General features: G+C 39.9%; 1 protein-coding gene across 5 annotated transcripts in view; it reads right to left on the bottom strand.

Moving 5' to 3' along the window:
• Positions 1-14443, bottom strand: part of LRRC4C (leucine rich repeat containing 4C) — a 900227-nt gene that overhangs the window by 501554 nt on the left and 384230 nt on the right. The gene's annotated exons all lie outside the window — the stretch shown is intronic.

The following is a 14443-nucleotide window of genomic DNA, read 5'->3' as shown; positions in this document are numbered from 1 at the left end:
AACACACTGCCATTCCACAACGTCTCCTCAATGAATGGATGCAGTGTGTCTTTCTCCACCATGATATTCTGAATCAGTATTTTGTCTTTATAATAGACTATGAATTATATTCCTTTTTTACCTCCAAGTGGTTTCAGTTGTTTGCAGCTGTCTTTTATGATTTTCTATTGACTGTTCTGTGATGGGGCAATGGTAGACAATTGAGCCTTGTGTTACATCACCAGCTAATAAGAGATGAGTGCCAACTCTCCCCTAAATGAATAGGCCATCATCAAGTAATATCACTCCCTGGTGACACCTTTTAACCTTTAGATGTCAAGGGCATACATTTCAATATAGTAATATTATGCATTAAATACTACTCATACACATATCATGCCATGATTATGAACATCAGTAAGTTGCAAGCTTTCAATAGAGACCTTACATGTTACTCTTTATGGACAAATACCTTATTAGCAATTTATTTGATGTAGTGAATTTGTCAGGTTTGAGATAAGAGTTGTTTGCAAAGAATGGGGAGCGTTTGCTCAAGGATGCCTTTGTGTCTCAAGCCCCCAAAATACACACAGCATATGCAAGGAATTAATAAATCAATAAATAAAATTAAATTGAAATTAAAAAAAAGATAAAGATAAGTAAGCTAACTATGCTTGATGCTAATGGAGGTTGCAAAACTCCATTCTCAACTACCTGCAGCTAGAGGTGAACTGGAGCAGTGATCAGCCTTCCCCTGTAAGCCCATGGGTTAGAGCATGAGGAAGATTAGGGTGCAAGACTCTATGAGCACTGTTTCCAAAAATATCCAAACAAGAGCCAACAGGGGCATACACACACCTAAAGTGACAGCTACTTGAAAATAGTATCTATAACACTTCATTAATACCAATTACTTTGGAATGGTAAATAACCACCACGCCATTTTGTGCTTCCATAGCGCTTTCCTTCTGATGCTCCCCAAGCATCAAAAAAGATTCATGAATGTGTCCCAACAACCCCACTTTGAGGTAAATATCCTCCCCATTTTACATTTGAGGAAACTGAGTCATGATGAGGTTAAGGGATTTTCACAAGACCATAATGAAATCTATGGCAGAGCCAAGAAAGAAAGAATTTATATCTTCTGAGTCCTAGTACTAGCTCATGCATAGTCTAGTCTTTGCATGCATAGATGGGCATTTGCACATGCATATCAGTTAACTAGATCCATAATTATCTATTTACACATTTCTGCATGCAGAAAATAAAGGCCTTTCTGTGAGTCCAGTTATGTATCCCATAGAACAATGTTGGATACAGTCTCTGAGCTGCTGGTACAACAAGCTTGTGATGTTTATATCTGGAACCATTTTGTACCACTATGGGAAGTTAACTACAGAAGAGTTATTTGTTTTAAATTATCTTAAATTTCCTGCTCACTAGATTAAACATATGATAAATAGCTATAAATATAAAAATCAGCAAATACAGAATTTGTGAGCAACTATTCACACTGAGGTATTAAAATGTTAAATGGAGACTACCTGCAAAAAATAATTGCCAATATTTTGCTCACAAATACTAAACCTTTAAGTACCAAAAACAGCAAACAAGCATGCAATTAGGAAACTCAGGACAAAATATTCTCCTGAGTCCTGCCATCAGCTGCTGTTCCTGTGAATACTTTTTGCTGTATTAACCCATCTCTAGAATGGAACGTGCTCCTTTCCCTTCTTGGTTCAGAATATTTCATTCACAACATATTGACAGCATGTCAAGCAGTTTTTCCACCATTAGAAACAGTTGATTTTAAAATGGTGTCACTGGTTGACATGCTGTAAAGGTGACTGAGTACTTGCAAAGGTAATAGGCTTGTTATTAACACCATTTGCTAATGAGTTACTGTAATATACCATACATATACATCTCATTATTGCTGGCACCATTCCAGGTCTAAAATGTTGGCTAATATTCACTGCAAGGAAAGTGTCTTACTTCATGAATACTGTAGCTAGGTTGCATGCTCTAGTTGTCACAGTTTCAGGATAACTGCACCTGTATTCCCACTTTATGGTCCTTCAAAGGTTTAAGGTTTCCAGCTTCAAGCTGTCACCTCTCTTGAATAGTGATCTGTACCCCTCTCTAGGGGCGGCTCCAGGCACCAGCACGCCAAGCGCATGCCTGGGGTGCCTGCGGAGGGTCTGCTAGTCCCGCAGCTTCGGCGGACCTCCCGCAGGCGTGCTGCCGAATCCGCGGGACCGGGGACCTCCCACAGGCAAACCGCCAAAGGCAGCCTGCTTGCCGTGCTTGGGGAGGCAAAATACCTAGAGCCGCCCTAACCCCTCTCTCTTCTGACCAAGGGTTTTAGTATTTTTAGTTCCCTGCCTCATAATGTGATATCCCTCGCAAACCGCTCTGCCTGTAGTTTATTTTCTCACCAGGAGCTATGACCAGTGTATTGCCAGCAGTTATCAGTTACCACACAGATCTTTCTAAGCAAGCAAATTTATTCTTAAGGTAAAAGCATTTCAGACAAAAATATAATAAAATAAACAAACAATATTATTAACAAAAGTTCCTGTATTCAGGCTAAAACCTTACCAGAAGTCACCAATCAGTCTTATGGGGCCCTGTTACAGGGTTCTCACTCACTGCTAGTGCACCTCCTTGTGTTTAGATTTGGAAAAGTGTCTCATGGCATCGGTTGCCTCCTTCTGCTCTCTGCTCACTCTACAATAGTCTCTCCTGGTAACTTGGCCCTCTGACCAGAACTCTATTTAGTCCACCCCTTCTGGGGTTACAAAATCCAAAAGGATCACTTTAAAATGCTTCTCTGGATAGTGTTCAGCCCCAGCTGTGAGCTCTTTGCCACTATACCACTGGCTGGCAGGAGAACCCAAGCACACCTGCAGCACTACATTTTGGCTCAGGGACTCTAACCAGTAATCCAGGTTTGCTCACTCCCCATCCCTGTTGCTGTTTTCCTATCCAGCATCTCTCTCTTCCATTGACTGTTTCTGGGTTTACCATAGGAGCATTTTCTTTTCCCAACGGCTATTTTATCCCCTTACTGCAGGGCAGGATCTCAGGGTTTACTCTCTCCCTGGACTTCTTGCTTATCCCCAGCACCTCCCTCATCCCAAGGAGCAATTGCAGCGTCCTTCCCCTGCAGACTCCTTTGAACTTTCTGGCTTTATAGTGCTGTCCTAGCCATTCTGCACCTAGGCTGACCTAATTGGCCTCATTAACCCTATCAGAGTTGCTAAGGGATGCACACAGGGCTGGCCGCCCAGAGGATTCAGGGGGCCTGGGGCATAGCAATTTTGGGGGCCCCTTCCACAAAAAAAGTTGCAAAACTATAGAATATTATATTCTCGTGGAGGCCCCTGCGGGGCCCAGGGCAAATTGCCCCATTTACCCCCACCTCCCCGGGCAGCCCTGGATGCACACCCCATCACTGGCCCTAATAGACCAAAGTCTTTCCAACTCTTCCACAAGAGTTGGGGCCCCTCTTGGAAAGACGATCTGTCTGTTGGCTGGTTCAGAAAAAAGGCCCCAAATCAGTATAGCTTTTTATGCCGGAATATCTTTATTGTCTGTTGATCTCTGGAAACCCCAGATTAAATCAGTATATGCAATTCTCCCTAGGGCACAGTACCTCTGCAGAGGTGTTTATAACCTGAGTGGTTCACTATAATCACCTCTCCTGTTTTTAGTTCCTGGAGGATCTAAAGACAACCCTCTCCCCTGTGGTTTCATATAATCCCTGGCCTACGGTGATACCTAAACCATAATAACTGTAATACAATATGTTCCCCCAAAAGATACTGCATGGGGTTGCAATATCAGTCACAGTGTTTACCCAGAAATTCTCAGTGATGGCACAGAAAGAAATTTGATCTTCCTGCTCTGAAAGCGAAGGCCTCTAATTCTTGAGCTAAAGGAGAATCTCTTTTCATTTATAGCAACATACAGTCTAACACATTTGATCAATTGGACTCTGCCTAGTAGAATGCAGTGGGTACACAAGTGTCAGCCAGTAACAAAAATAGTACTTTACACTGATATACTGACTGGATCACCTTTCATCTAAGGAAATCTAAGCATTTTACAAACCTTTCTCACAACAACTCTGCAACATTTATATGACTATTTCCTTTTTATAAAAGGATAAAACAAGGAACAGTAGAGGTTAAATGGTCACACAGCAAGTCAGTAGTACAACAAGCATAGGACAAAAATTTGAACTCTCAGTTCCTGTTCTAACCACTAAATATACTGCTCTCCCTATTGTATTTATACCAATAGTCTAATCAATGGAAAGGTAAGTGAAACCCAGCAGGTGACATCATGGACAAATGTCACGGACAACAATAAGAACTTTGTAAAATAAGAGAATGACTGTTGGTCCCAGCAAGCCTCCCGCTTTCCTAAAGTTAATTCAATTGTCTGGTTTCCTTCCCTGTGATTATCTATTATTTAGAAACTCTTCCAGTTCTTAAGCTCATTGATAATTTTTAAAACTTCAGTAACTATTTACCTTCAGTTAATTCCTTGTTTATTTGAGAAATTCAATTTGAACTAGTCAAACCTTTTCCTTTAAATCCCAAGTAAAGCAAATATTTGAGGAGTTCTTTTGTTTTTTGTTTTTTTTAAGGAAAACATACACCAATAATACCTTATATTTTGTTTGTAATGTTAAAAAATGTTTGAAGAAATCTGGGAGTGAAAGCCTTTGGAAGGGCTTTTTATTATTTATAATTATATACATATATATATAATATTATTATATAATCCAAGGAGGGAAATCATTACCATAGATTTAAAAAAAAACAAAAAACCACAACCCACTTTCTTTGTTCCAAACTAAAAATATGACTAGAAATGAACAAAATATTTCCTAAAAATAAACATTAAAAAAAATCAACAAAACTAAAACAGCATGACTTTTAATCCCTCTCTCTTCTTAATTGTTTTACTTCTGAAAAATATAAATATATGTGTAAAATACTATCCGGACCCCAATTTCCTACTTTGCAGGTCATGTTTTCTATTTGCAGTGACCTTTCTTGGAGTGACTAGTTGACATTGTTCATGACAAAAATAATGCCAGAAAAGTTTCCTGGAATGTTTCTTTTCTCCACTAAAAATGTCCACTCTGTTTCATTCAGAAACCATGCAAAATCCTGGTAATGAAACCCAGGGGAAAAAAACACTCAAGAAAGGCACTTGCCTCTCTTGTCTCCTCAGAAGCCAGGCCTGGCTTCTGCCCTATGAAGATCAGGCCCCTACTTCTAAAAATCCCCCGGGATGCTTCCTTCTGTGAAAAAAAGTCTTGTACCAACAAACCTCAGTATGGGAAGAAACATCCCAGTCGTGCCTTACACCCTCAACCTTTAATTTTGAAAAGCAACATCCTGTCTCCTGGGTTAAAGAGGCCCACTCTACAAGCCTCACTCTGAGAACCCAGATCTCCACTCTTACAATTTAGTTTGTGCTGTGTTTCCATGCACATTATTCTCCACTTCCTCACTGTCATATTTGTCAGTTCAGAGAATGTTTAGAAGGCCCCTTTAAATGGTTCTAGTTCTGTACCTCTAACTTAGGGGACAATCATGCCAGACATGCTCCTGTCCATTAATCCATCATCTGGTCATATCATTTTTCTGGTGGTTTTGTTTTTTGGATGAGCTACAGTGCTAGTTTGCCAAAATATTGCTTGTATAATCTTAATTCTCACCCAGAAATACCTCCGTTGACCTTGCATTGTCCTATTTCACAGGCATCCTAACCCCTCCCCTATCTTATGCCAGTGAGAGTTCTCTTGGGTTCTCAGTCACTTGCTATTCCAAAGCTCTACCTTTGTTGTTCAACTGGTAAATGAGGCTTTTTGCACAGCTTGACCTTTTTATCTGCAAAGCAACCTCAACTCCTCACAGTCAGTGATGTGCACTTGCTACAGTGTTTTTAAAAAGGAAAGATGACGAGTCTCTTTCTCTTTTTAATATCGCATTTAGCTGCACTCATGTATAATCCCTTTCAAAGTGTTCAGCGCCTTGGGATGTTGTTTGCATGATAAGGCACTTTACAAATGAGACTGAACATGAACATTATTAGATTTGAGGTTGTCCCTCAGACACTGCATATGAGCAAATGCTCAGGGCAGCTACACAACTCTCTTTTGCCAAGAGAACTGAAAGTGAGGAAGGACTGATGCATTGGTGGTCTGCAGCAGTCAGAAGGTCCAAGAAGCAGCCTTCCCCAACCTTGCATCTTAAAGTAGAACACTGTTGTGTAATGACCCCATTTGATTTAATGGCAGCACTCTATACTATGAACTGCACAAGATGATTTATGATCTCAAGCAGATGCTGGAGGCATGGCAGAATCAAACCCCAAACACTATACCCTGTGCTCTGAGAGGATATATGAACCGATACAGAACATTGCTTACTCCACTTGACAGCAGTTCTTCTGCTCCAGTGCTGATAACAGCCACTTGGGCAATTTGGATAGAATCAAACAGACCATGACACAAGATTGTAAGCCCCTTGGATAGGAACCATAAGGTCTCAATTGTTTGAAAAGTGCCAAGCCCACTACTGGTGTTTGATGAATACATTATAATATGAAATGTTTCATGTCAGATGTGAGTACACATTCCCTATAACAAAGAAAATGCCATCAGGGTCAGGGGCTAAGACACTAAAAAGCATGGTTGAGCATTTTTAAAAAAATCCATAATAATTTTCAAGATTCTACTTTTTTTATGAAAGTAAAACATCACCAGTTGGAATATCAAACTGTTTTCTTCATCTAAACAGTGCAAAAGCAACACCCTCCTGTTGGGGTTGTACCAACTAGCATCTTAAACTACATCGTGGTCAACTCACCATATAACTTGACTAGATGAACTCTCTCAGATTCTTTATGTATCTATGTTTATGAGCCACTTGGTTATGTCTATTGAAATTAAAGGACATTGCACATCGTGAATGATTCAGACATCAGGTTACAGGACTAAAGCAAAACAGAAAAATCATGTCCAAACTCTGTGGCAGTTTGTAGAGGAGGAAGACCTCATGTCAGGAGCAATCACCCAAAGCTATTCTGCACTGTGTTTTTAGATGCCTGAGGAGTTATGTGGACACTGGGAATTTAAGGAGATAATAAAAAATATGGTATAGTCAGAAATAAGTTTATCTATGTCTTCCCTGCATGTTGCTTCCTGTTCACAACAATCTGTGAACTGACAATTGCAAAGACACAACTCTCCTGGCTTGGCAGATAATAAGGGCATCTGTTTGTGTAGGAATTCTAGACCTGTTGTTTATATTTTTGACTCCTGCTAGCCTATACTAGCTGAATGCTTTAATTTGAGAAATGAAAGTGGAAACATGATAAGGTGATAGATAACTTTGAATGGTATTATCGTCAATGGGGAAGAGGGAAGGGTTTGTGTTTTGTTTTTAAACAAGACATTTTCCCCGCCTTACCATTCTGTCCAATAATAATAAAGCAAATAATAATCGTTAGCACTTACATATCACTTCTCTCATCTATAGGTTTCATACTGATAGATGAGATTATTACCCACCTTTTATGGACTTGGAAACTAAGACACACTGATTTATCCAAGGTGTTACAGTGAGTTAGTGAAAGATTTGAGAGTAGAACCTAGACCCGGTGACTCAGTCCAGTCAGTGTCCTAACAACTGTGTACTGCTGAGGAGCAAGCACTAGATAGGGGAATACAAGATATTCACACTCCGGAACCAACCACAAACATACATCAAACATGAATCCATTTCACCACCCACAGCTCTAGAGCACATCACCCAGGGAGTGCAGCAGCGGCAGTCAATGGCAGACCAATGGGGAACAGCCTTCTCTTTATTCTGCGCTCAGGGCTGGGCTCCAGCAGCGCAGGACTGTTCTTAGACAGTAACTTCTTTATTCAGCTATCCCTCTCCTTCCATTCACACAACTGAAGTGAGCACCCAGATTTGGACAGTGTTTTTCACATGACTTCGTTGTGATGAACCTCAGCAGGACTTAACTTATAGCACAGACAACAAAGCTAGTACTATGCCTCACAGCATTAAGATGATGCACCACTTGAAGACACTTGCATATAGTAAACAGAGCAGACAGTTCTTCTCACTGCGCCCAGTAAGATTCCCCACAAAAAAAGTAGCAATGTTTAGGACCAGATCCTCAACCGATGTAAACTACTATGGTTCCATGGAAGTGATTGGAAATACACTGATTTACACAAGATGAACATCTGGTCCTATGCAAGTTGCTTTATTAATCTAAGATTCATTTCAGTTTGTGACTGAACTTTCTACAATGAAAGAGAGACACAAAGATCACCCTCAAATCAAGGCAAAATATTCACAAAAGGCTACCTGCACTCTATATTGGACAAAATGTGTATTTTGCTGTGGCCAGGCTATATGGTCTATACCATATTTTCAACTGTACAAATTATTTGTATTTTTTTAAAAGGTCTTGGAGAGCTCCTGACACCTGTGCGAAAATTGGGCATTTGGAGAGCATCAATCCTGCAGAGCACCGAAGCAGGATTCCTAGGTTTAGTGCCTATATTTGGCATTGACCTACCTGATATAGTGACAGTACCATTTTGGTAGTGCAGAAGGGTCCACTCACTGCAAGAGAACCTCCTCATGGCCAGGCATAGAATAGTTGCTGTATCCCCATATAGCTCCTTCTACTGATGGCTGTTCCATCACTGCTGTGATCTCTCTTCCAACAATCCGGGCCGAGGGATATACTGGCCGCCGCTTCCTGCAGCCCCCATTAGCCGGGACCAGCGAATCGCGGCCAGTGGGAGCCACGATTGGCCAGACCTGCGGATGGGTCACGTAAACAAACCGGCGCAGCCCACCAGGGGCTTTTCCTACACAAACGGCTGCCCCAGTTTGAGAAACACTGCCTTACAGCAAGTCTTTGATCAGTTTCTGGGCTCTATTATCTTTATACCTCTTCAGAGGGTTTCCCCTCCCCTTCCTTGGTGGCTGGTAGGGGAACACAGGCCCTCCCTCTACTGTAGGTTCCAGCCCAGAGACCCTGTAGCTGGCATCAAAGATCTACTCCCTCACACTCTTTGATGCCTCCCAGATGTACTCCCTACCTATTCTGCCGCCCCCACCCCCCACAATAATGACTGCAGACTGACTGTCTAACACACACACACACACACACACACACACACACACACACACACACACACACACACACACAAAATGGAATGAGGGGTATAAAACAGGTGACATAGAGGTACCTAAACTTTTAAATGAAGTCTGATTGTTTAGAATCTTAAGACTTCAGAAACTCCTTCTACCGACCACCCCGTTTTTCTTGAGCCAGTAGGGAATTTTTGAACAAAGCTTTCTGGGGTCAGCAAATATCAATTTGTCAAAAGTGAAACTTTTTGTGGAAATGTATCAAGTCTGATAAAAATTTCTCAGGTCCAGGAAGGAGAGACACAATCACATAATAGCTAGGTGGGAGATGTTCACCTGGGATGAGAGACTCCCAGGCTCTGCCTGAACCTGGGTCTTCCACTTGCCAGATGAAGGCCTACCCATGGAGCTATTGACTACTCCAAAATAGGTGGGTCTCTCTTTCCTTCCCCCCTACTCCCATATCTTTCTCTTCCTCCCTTCCCCTCATGTTTTTTTTTCCTCCTCATAAAAACATTTAAATGGTCTGAGTTTCATTCCTCACTGGAATGAAAACAAATAATCAAACTTCAACATTTTCCGGAGATTGGAATTCTTGTTTTCTGGCCAGGCCTTTCTTTCTTCATGGTTCATTCAGCTCCATATGCTTTAAAACTCTGAATGTAAAGGCAATGTAAAAATGCCTTCTGTGACTGCTTTGATACTTGGTTCACTCACACTGAAGCTCAGTGTCCTGACTGCAACAGTTTGCTGCAGATTAAAAAGCAACTATGTTGAGATCAGCTACTTCCAGTCTTAGCCAAGGAGATATTTGAAGTATTTTACTACTATTGCCCTGAGACAGAATGTGGCAGCTCTCTGATTCTCTTGTCCAGATTGGTTTAGACACATTTCAGCAAATGGACGTGATCCATTGTCAGGTTCTTTGTGTGCAACAGCGAGAACGGCTGAAGCCACATAGCTGGTTTAATTAATCTCAAATGTCTTTAGTGTGACAACAGCTATATTCGTCTTTACAGTGTTTGATAGAAGTTACAGCATAAGTCAAAGCTAACGGCAAGCCCGTCCAGGAATTCAGAAGCACAAACACTACATATGTGGAGTTCATTATTGCAAATATTGGCAAATCTCATACAGAGTTGGAGTTCACATTCTGCTAAGTGTCTGAAACTGGAGTGTTTATCTGAACTACCGAAACCACTTAATTCTGCAATATTTGGTTGGAGATCTCATGACATTTCACATAGTTCCTGCTTCCATTCAGAATACTCACTCTCTATACAGCGATGTGTATACACACGCCCATCCACCCTGTTTATGGAGGTGATCTCAATTAGATTAACTGAAGAAATGTGTAATATATTTACTATATGCCTGTGCAATCAATTGCATGCTGCAATTTATTTATCAAATGCTACACTCTTTATCGTATATTTATGACTACATCGCCTAATTACTACTCCATCTCCCATCTCCCCAGGACTTACTCTAACATTCCAAATCCATTTTGTTTACTCCTCCCACCCCCCCAAAACACACACACACACACCCCTTTACAGTTGGATTTGAGGTTGAGAAGACATCTGACTTTACAGGCAGAGGGATATGGAAAATCTCAAATAATAATAATAATAATAATATCTACCTCGGGAGGGCGAGGAGAGTAATTCTTGTTTACATAGCACTTTGAGATGGCTGGATGCAAACTGTAACTCAGTGGCAAAATGGTAACAGCTGCCAATATAGCCTCAGAGTGAGAATTAAAGAAAAGAAGAAACAAAAGAGAGGAAAAGCAAATTCTCTGTGGGAGTTGGTGTGTGTGTGTGTGTAGCTGGATGTATCAGAACACAAAATGTCAGCTGATTCTCTCCATTTACTATAGTAAAAGGTATACTAGACAGAAAACAAGTCACAAGAGATACATACAAAATAGCAATGTTATAAAAATATGGCCTCTTTCCAATATACAAGAGAGGTAAGAATCTTTGGTTGATTTTATTTCTGTGAAGACAAACCAAGTTACTGGGATCTGAGCACTCTGGAATTTAGAGATAATTTACAGTTGTATCAAACTCCTTGATTATCTTCTCACTCTAACCAAAAGCATTCTGTCCAAACAATCATTTACTTTGGGGAAGTTCAACTCCAGAGCTTTTGCTTTTTGGCTACATCTCTGATATTTAGGAAGTGTGATTGCGGAGGAAGCAAGTGGATGAAGTGTTTCACTCTGTATCTTCAGCAACAATTGCTTATAATAATAACCAGATTAAAAAAAAAGGATGCTAATGCACATATACGAGTATGAATCCATACATTAACAGCATGAGACCATATTATTATTCCTGCAAAATGAGTGCCTGATTCACAAGAATTCAAAGGCACTTCTGTTTCAAATTACTTTTTAAACAGTATGATTTGTGTAACATATTATTAAGGGCTCTTCAGAGGAAAAAGGAAAAAATGGATTAATAGCAAAGAGCATATTGATTGAAGTGTAATTTCTATTATCACAGCTAAATTGCATTTTCACATGCAAGCTGGAGCCTTGGTAAACAGAGATTATTTTTGCATGTGTCCCCTTAAACATATTGTTGCTCATTTTTGTGTTTTGTGTTGTGTCCATTTTATATTAAATTGCAAATAGTAGTGAAGCTATTTCGCTTAAAAGAGAGACACCTCCTGCTATCACCCCTCAATGTATTCAATTTAAAATGAAAATGTCAACATAAAAAAACCTATTGGAAGACATTCCTTATGTGGGTTCCCGCTACCACCACCCAGATTATTAAAACTGAAATAATTTTTTAAATGCTCAACAGCAGCAGGGTTAGGCCACTGCCAAAAGTCAGTGGGAGTTTTAACCTTTATTTAACTGGGAATAAAAGACAAGCCAATGCAGGGTGTTTTTGAAAATCCCAACACTGTTGCATATTTAATTATCTCGTTCATTTTTTTTTGACATAACTTACAGTTTTTCTACATTGTAGTTTGTATAGACATATCCACATTAGCTGCACTCTAGATAGCTCACTAAAAAACAGACATGAGGACAAAGCTACAAAGGCTTCAGCCAAGACTGCATGATCCTGCCTGACCCCACGAGATACACATATGTTTGTCAGCCTGTGCTGAAACTCACACCTCTGCATCCTCACATCTATTTTGATTGAACTAGCTAGATTACAACTACCACAATTACGTCTGCATGTGCTGCCAGAGGCAGAAATTTTGCATATAGAATGTGAATGATGTGCTCCACCCATTATGCTTGCTCCCACTGGTGCCCTGGCTCTGCTGTGTATGCTGATACAGAGGTGGGGCATGCCTCCCTTTCTCTCTGCATCCTTCTTGTTCTCCTGGTCCTCAAAGGAGAGTGGGAGCAAGTAATCCCTGTGCAGCCCAGAGGGCAGAGGATGAATGGACTGCTACTGTATGCAGGTGTGCAAGGGGATTGGGACACTTCTTTTTCAACTCTCCATCCCAAAATCATGTAGTCAGTAGTTTCATTTTTATTTTTAAATTGCTCTATGATCAGTTTCACTCATTCTAAAACAAGAGTGTATTGAGTATGAGACCTGAGCACTGTAATAGGTTTTTAAAAAAATAACTTTAAAAAAAAAACACTAAGGACATTTTTAGTGAACATACTAAGTTTCAAAAAAACTATTTTCTCTCCAAAACAATGAACATTTTGAACTTAAACAACATTACGATTGATCTTTTAAACACATTTTTGAATAGAAACATTTTGATGTACAGATGAGACTCATGAAAATATTTGTTTTCCTCTGCAATTTAATCTTGCAATAAATGTTGTCAATTTCCTAGTTAAAGGGATGAATTTGGATACCAGAGACAGATAGTTGAATGACTGGTTGGAAAAGAACTTCAGTGAATTTAGCCCTTATTTCTTTTCATAAGTCATCTGTGAACAGACCAACTTGTACTATTTCATTTACTACTCATAATTGTTTGAAACATGTTTGTGAACAAATTTTAGCATATTAGTTATTTACAAAACTTTACAATTTGGCTACTCACTATTCTGGAATAGTAACTGGTCATTTAAGTCACATAGTATCATTTCTACTCCCTCACTGGAGCTTTTTAAGCACAAGAATAACTAATAAAGAATTACAAGCAGTGAACAGCAACTATCAAACAGTGAACCTTTTTGATTACACACAAAATCCTTTGCAATCATGAGAATTTGGGTATTTAGAGGACAAACATCAAATTTCCAAGTATTTGGGTGAGCAAAACTTGTTCTCACAAATGTTTATGAATAGTGTTGAGAGAAAGGGGGGCAGGAGGGAGGTAAACAAGACTATGAACAGTGTAGAACCAACACACCATTCAAAATTCAAATGAAATTTCACAGAAACTCTTATGCAGAATCCAAACAGAGCTAACAGAGATTTCCACCAGAATCTTACACTGGAGCTATATCAGACCAAAAGGGCTCTAGGCAGTTGATGTCTAACAAAAATCAGAAAAAAAAATCAAGAATTACAGTCCCATCAACAGCAATATCAGAGATGATTTTGCTATTCCAGACTGACTGTGCTTAGTTCATATTGCAGTGAGACTTAGAATAAATGGCCTTTTGTCCTTCCCTGGTGTATTAGTATATTAAACCTGAGAAGGTCATTAATATTACTTAGGATCTTCTCAGAGCTGAAAAGTTTAATCAAAGTTTACATCACTGGCTGCCTCTCTGTAGCTTAGTTTGTAGCATTCCTGTACATAAAGGTCAAGATGATGCTATTTGGGGGCAAGAGAACTAATAGCGAGGTCTATCTAGACTTTGGCCAGGCAGGCTCTGTGTAATTTTCTCTAGTGCTTAGTTTTATGAATTATCACAAATCCTGGCCTGTGTTGTCATGGATTCTCCCTAAACTGAGGTTATCTATTGCATAGTAGCATGTGATGAAGACCAATGTTTATGAGCCAGGCTAGGAGACAGCATCCTTAGCAGAGACAGAATTCCCATTGATGACCGTGCATCTAGTAGGTTATGGCCTCACATTCATGTTTCAGTTGACACACAAATCAGTAACACAGCCAGAGGTCTAGAAGAGGATGGCTAGCTTCATGGCTTGCTGCCTTTACATGTTCCCTAATACAGCTTACCTATGGGCCTGATTCTTGAGGAAAAACAATTCCCATTAATTTCAATTATGTGAAGACAGAAAATGAATCATTAAGGAGGATTCCAAAGAAAGTCTATCTTGCAGATGGACTTTTTAATTCCT

Source organism: Gopherus evgoodei, chromosome 4 (assembly GCF_007399415.2).
Source record: "Gopherus evgoodei ecotype Sinaloan lineage chromosome 4, rGopEvg1_v1.p, whole genome shotgun sequence".
In the NCBI taxonomy this organism is placed as follows: Eukaryota; Metazoa; Chordata; order Testudines; family Testudinidae; genus Gopherus; species Gopherus evgoodei.
This window is presented reverse-complemented; position numbering and strand designations above follow the sequence as displayed.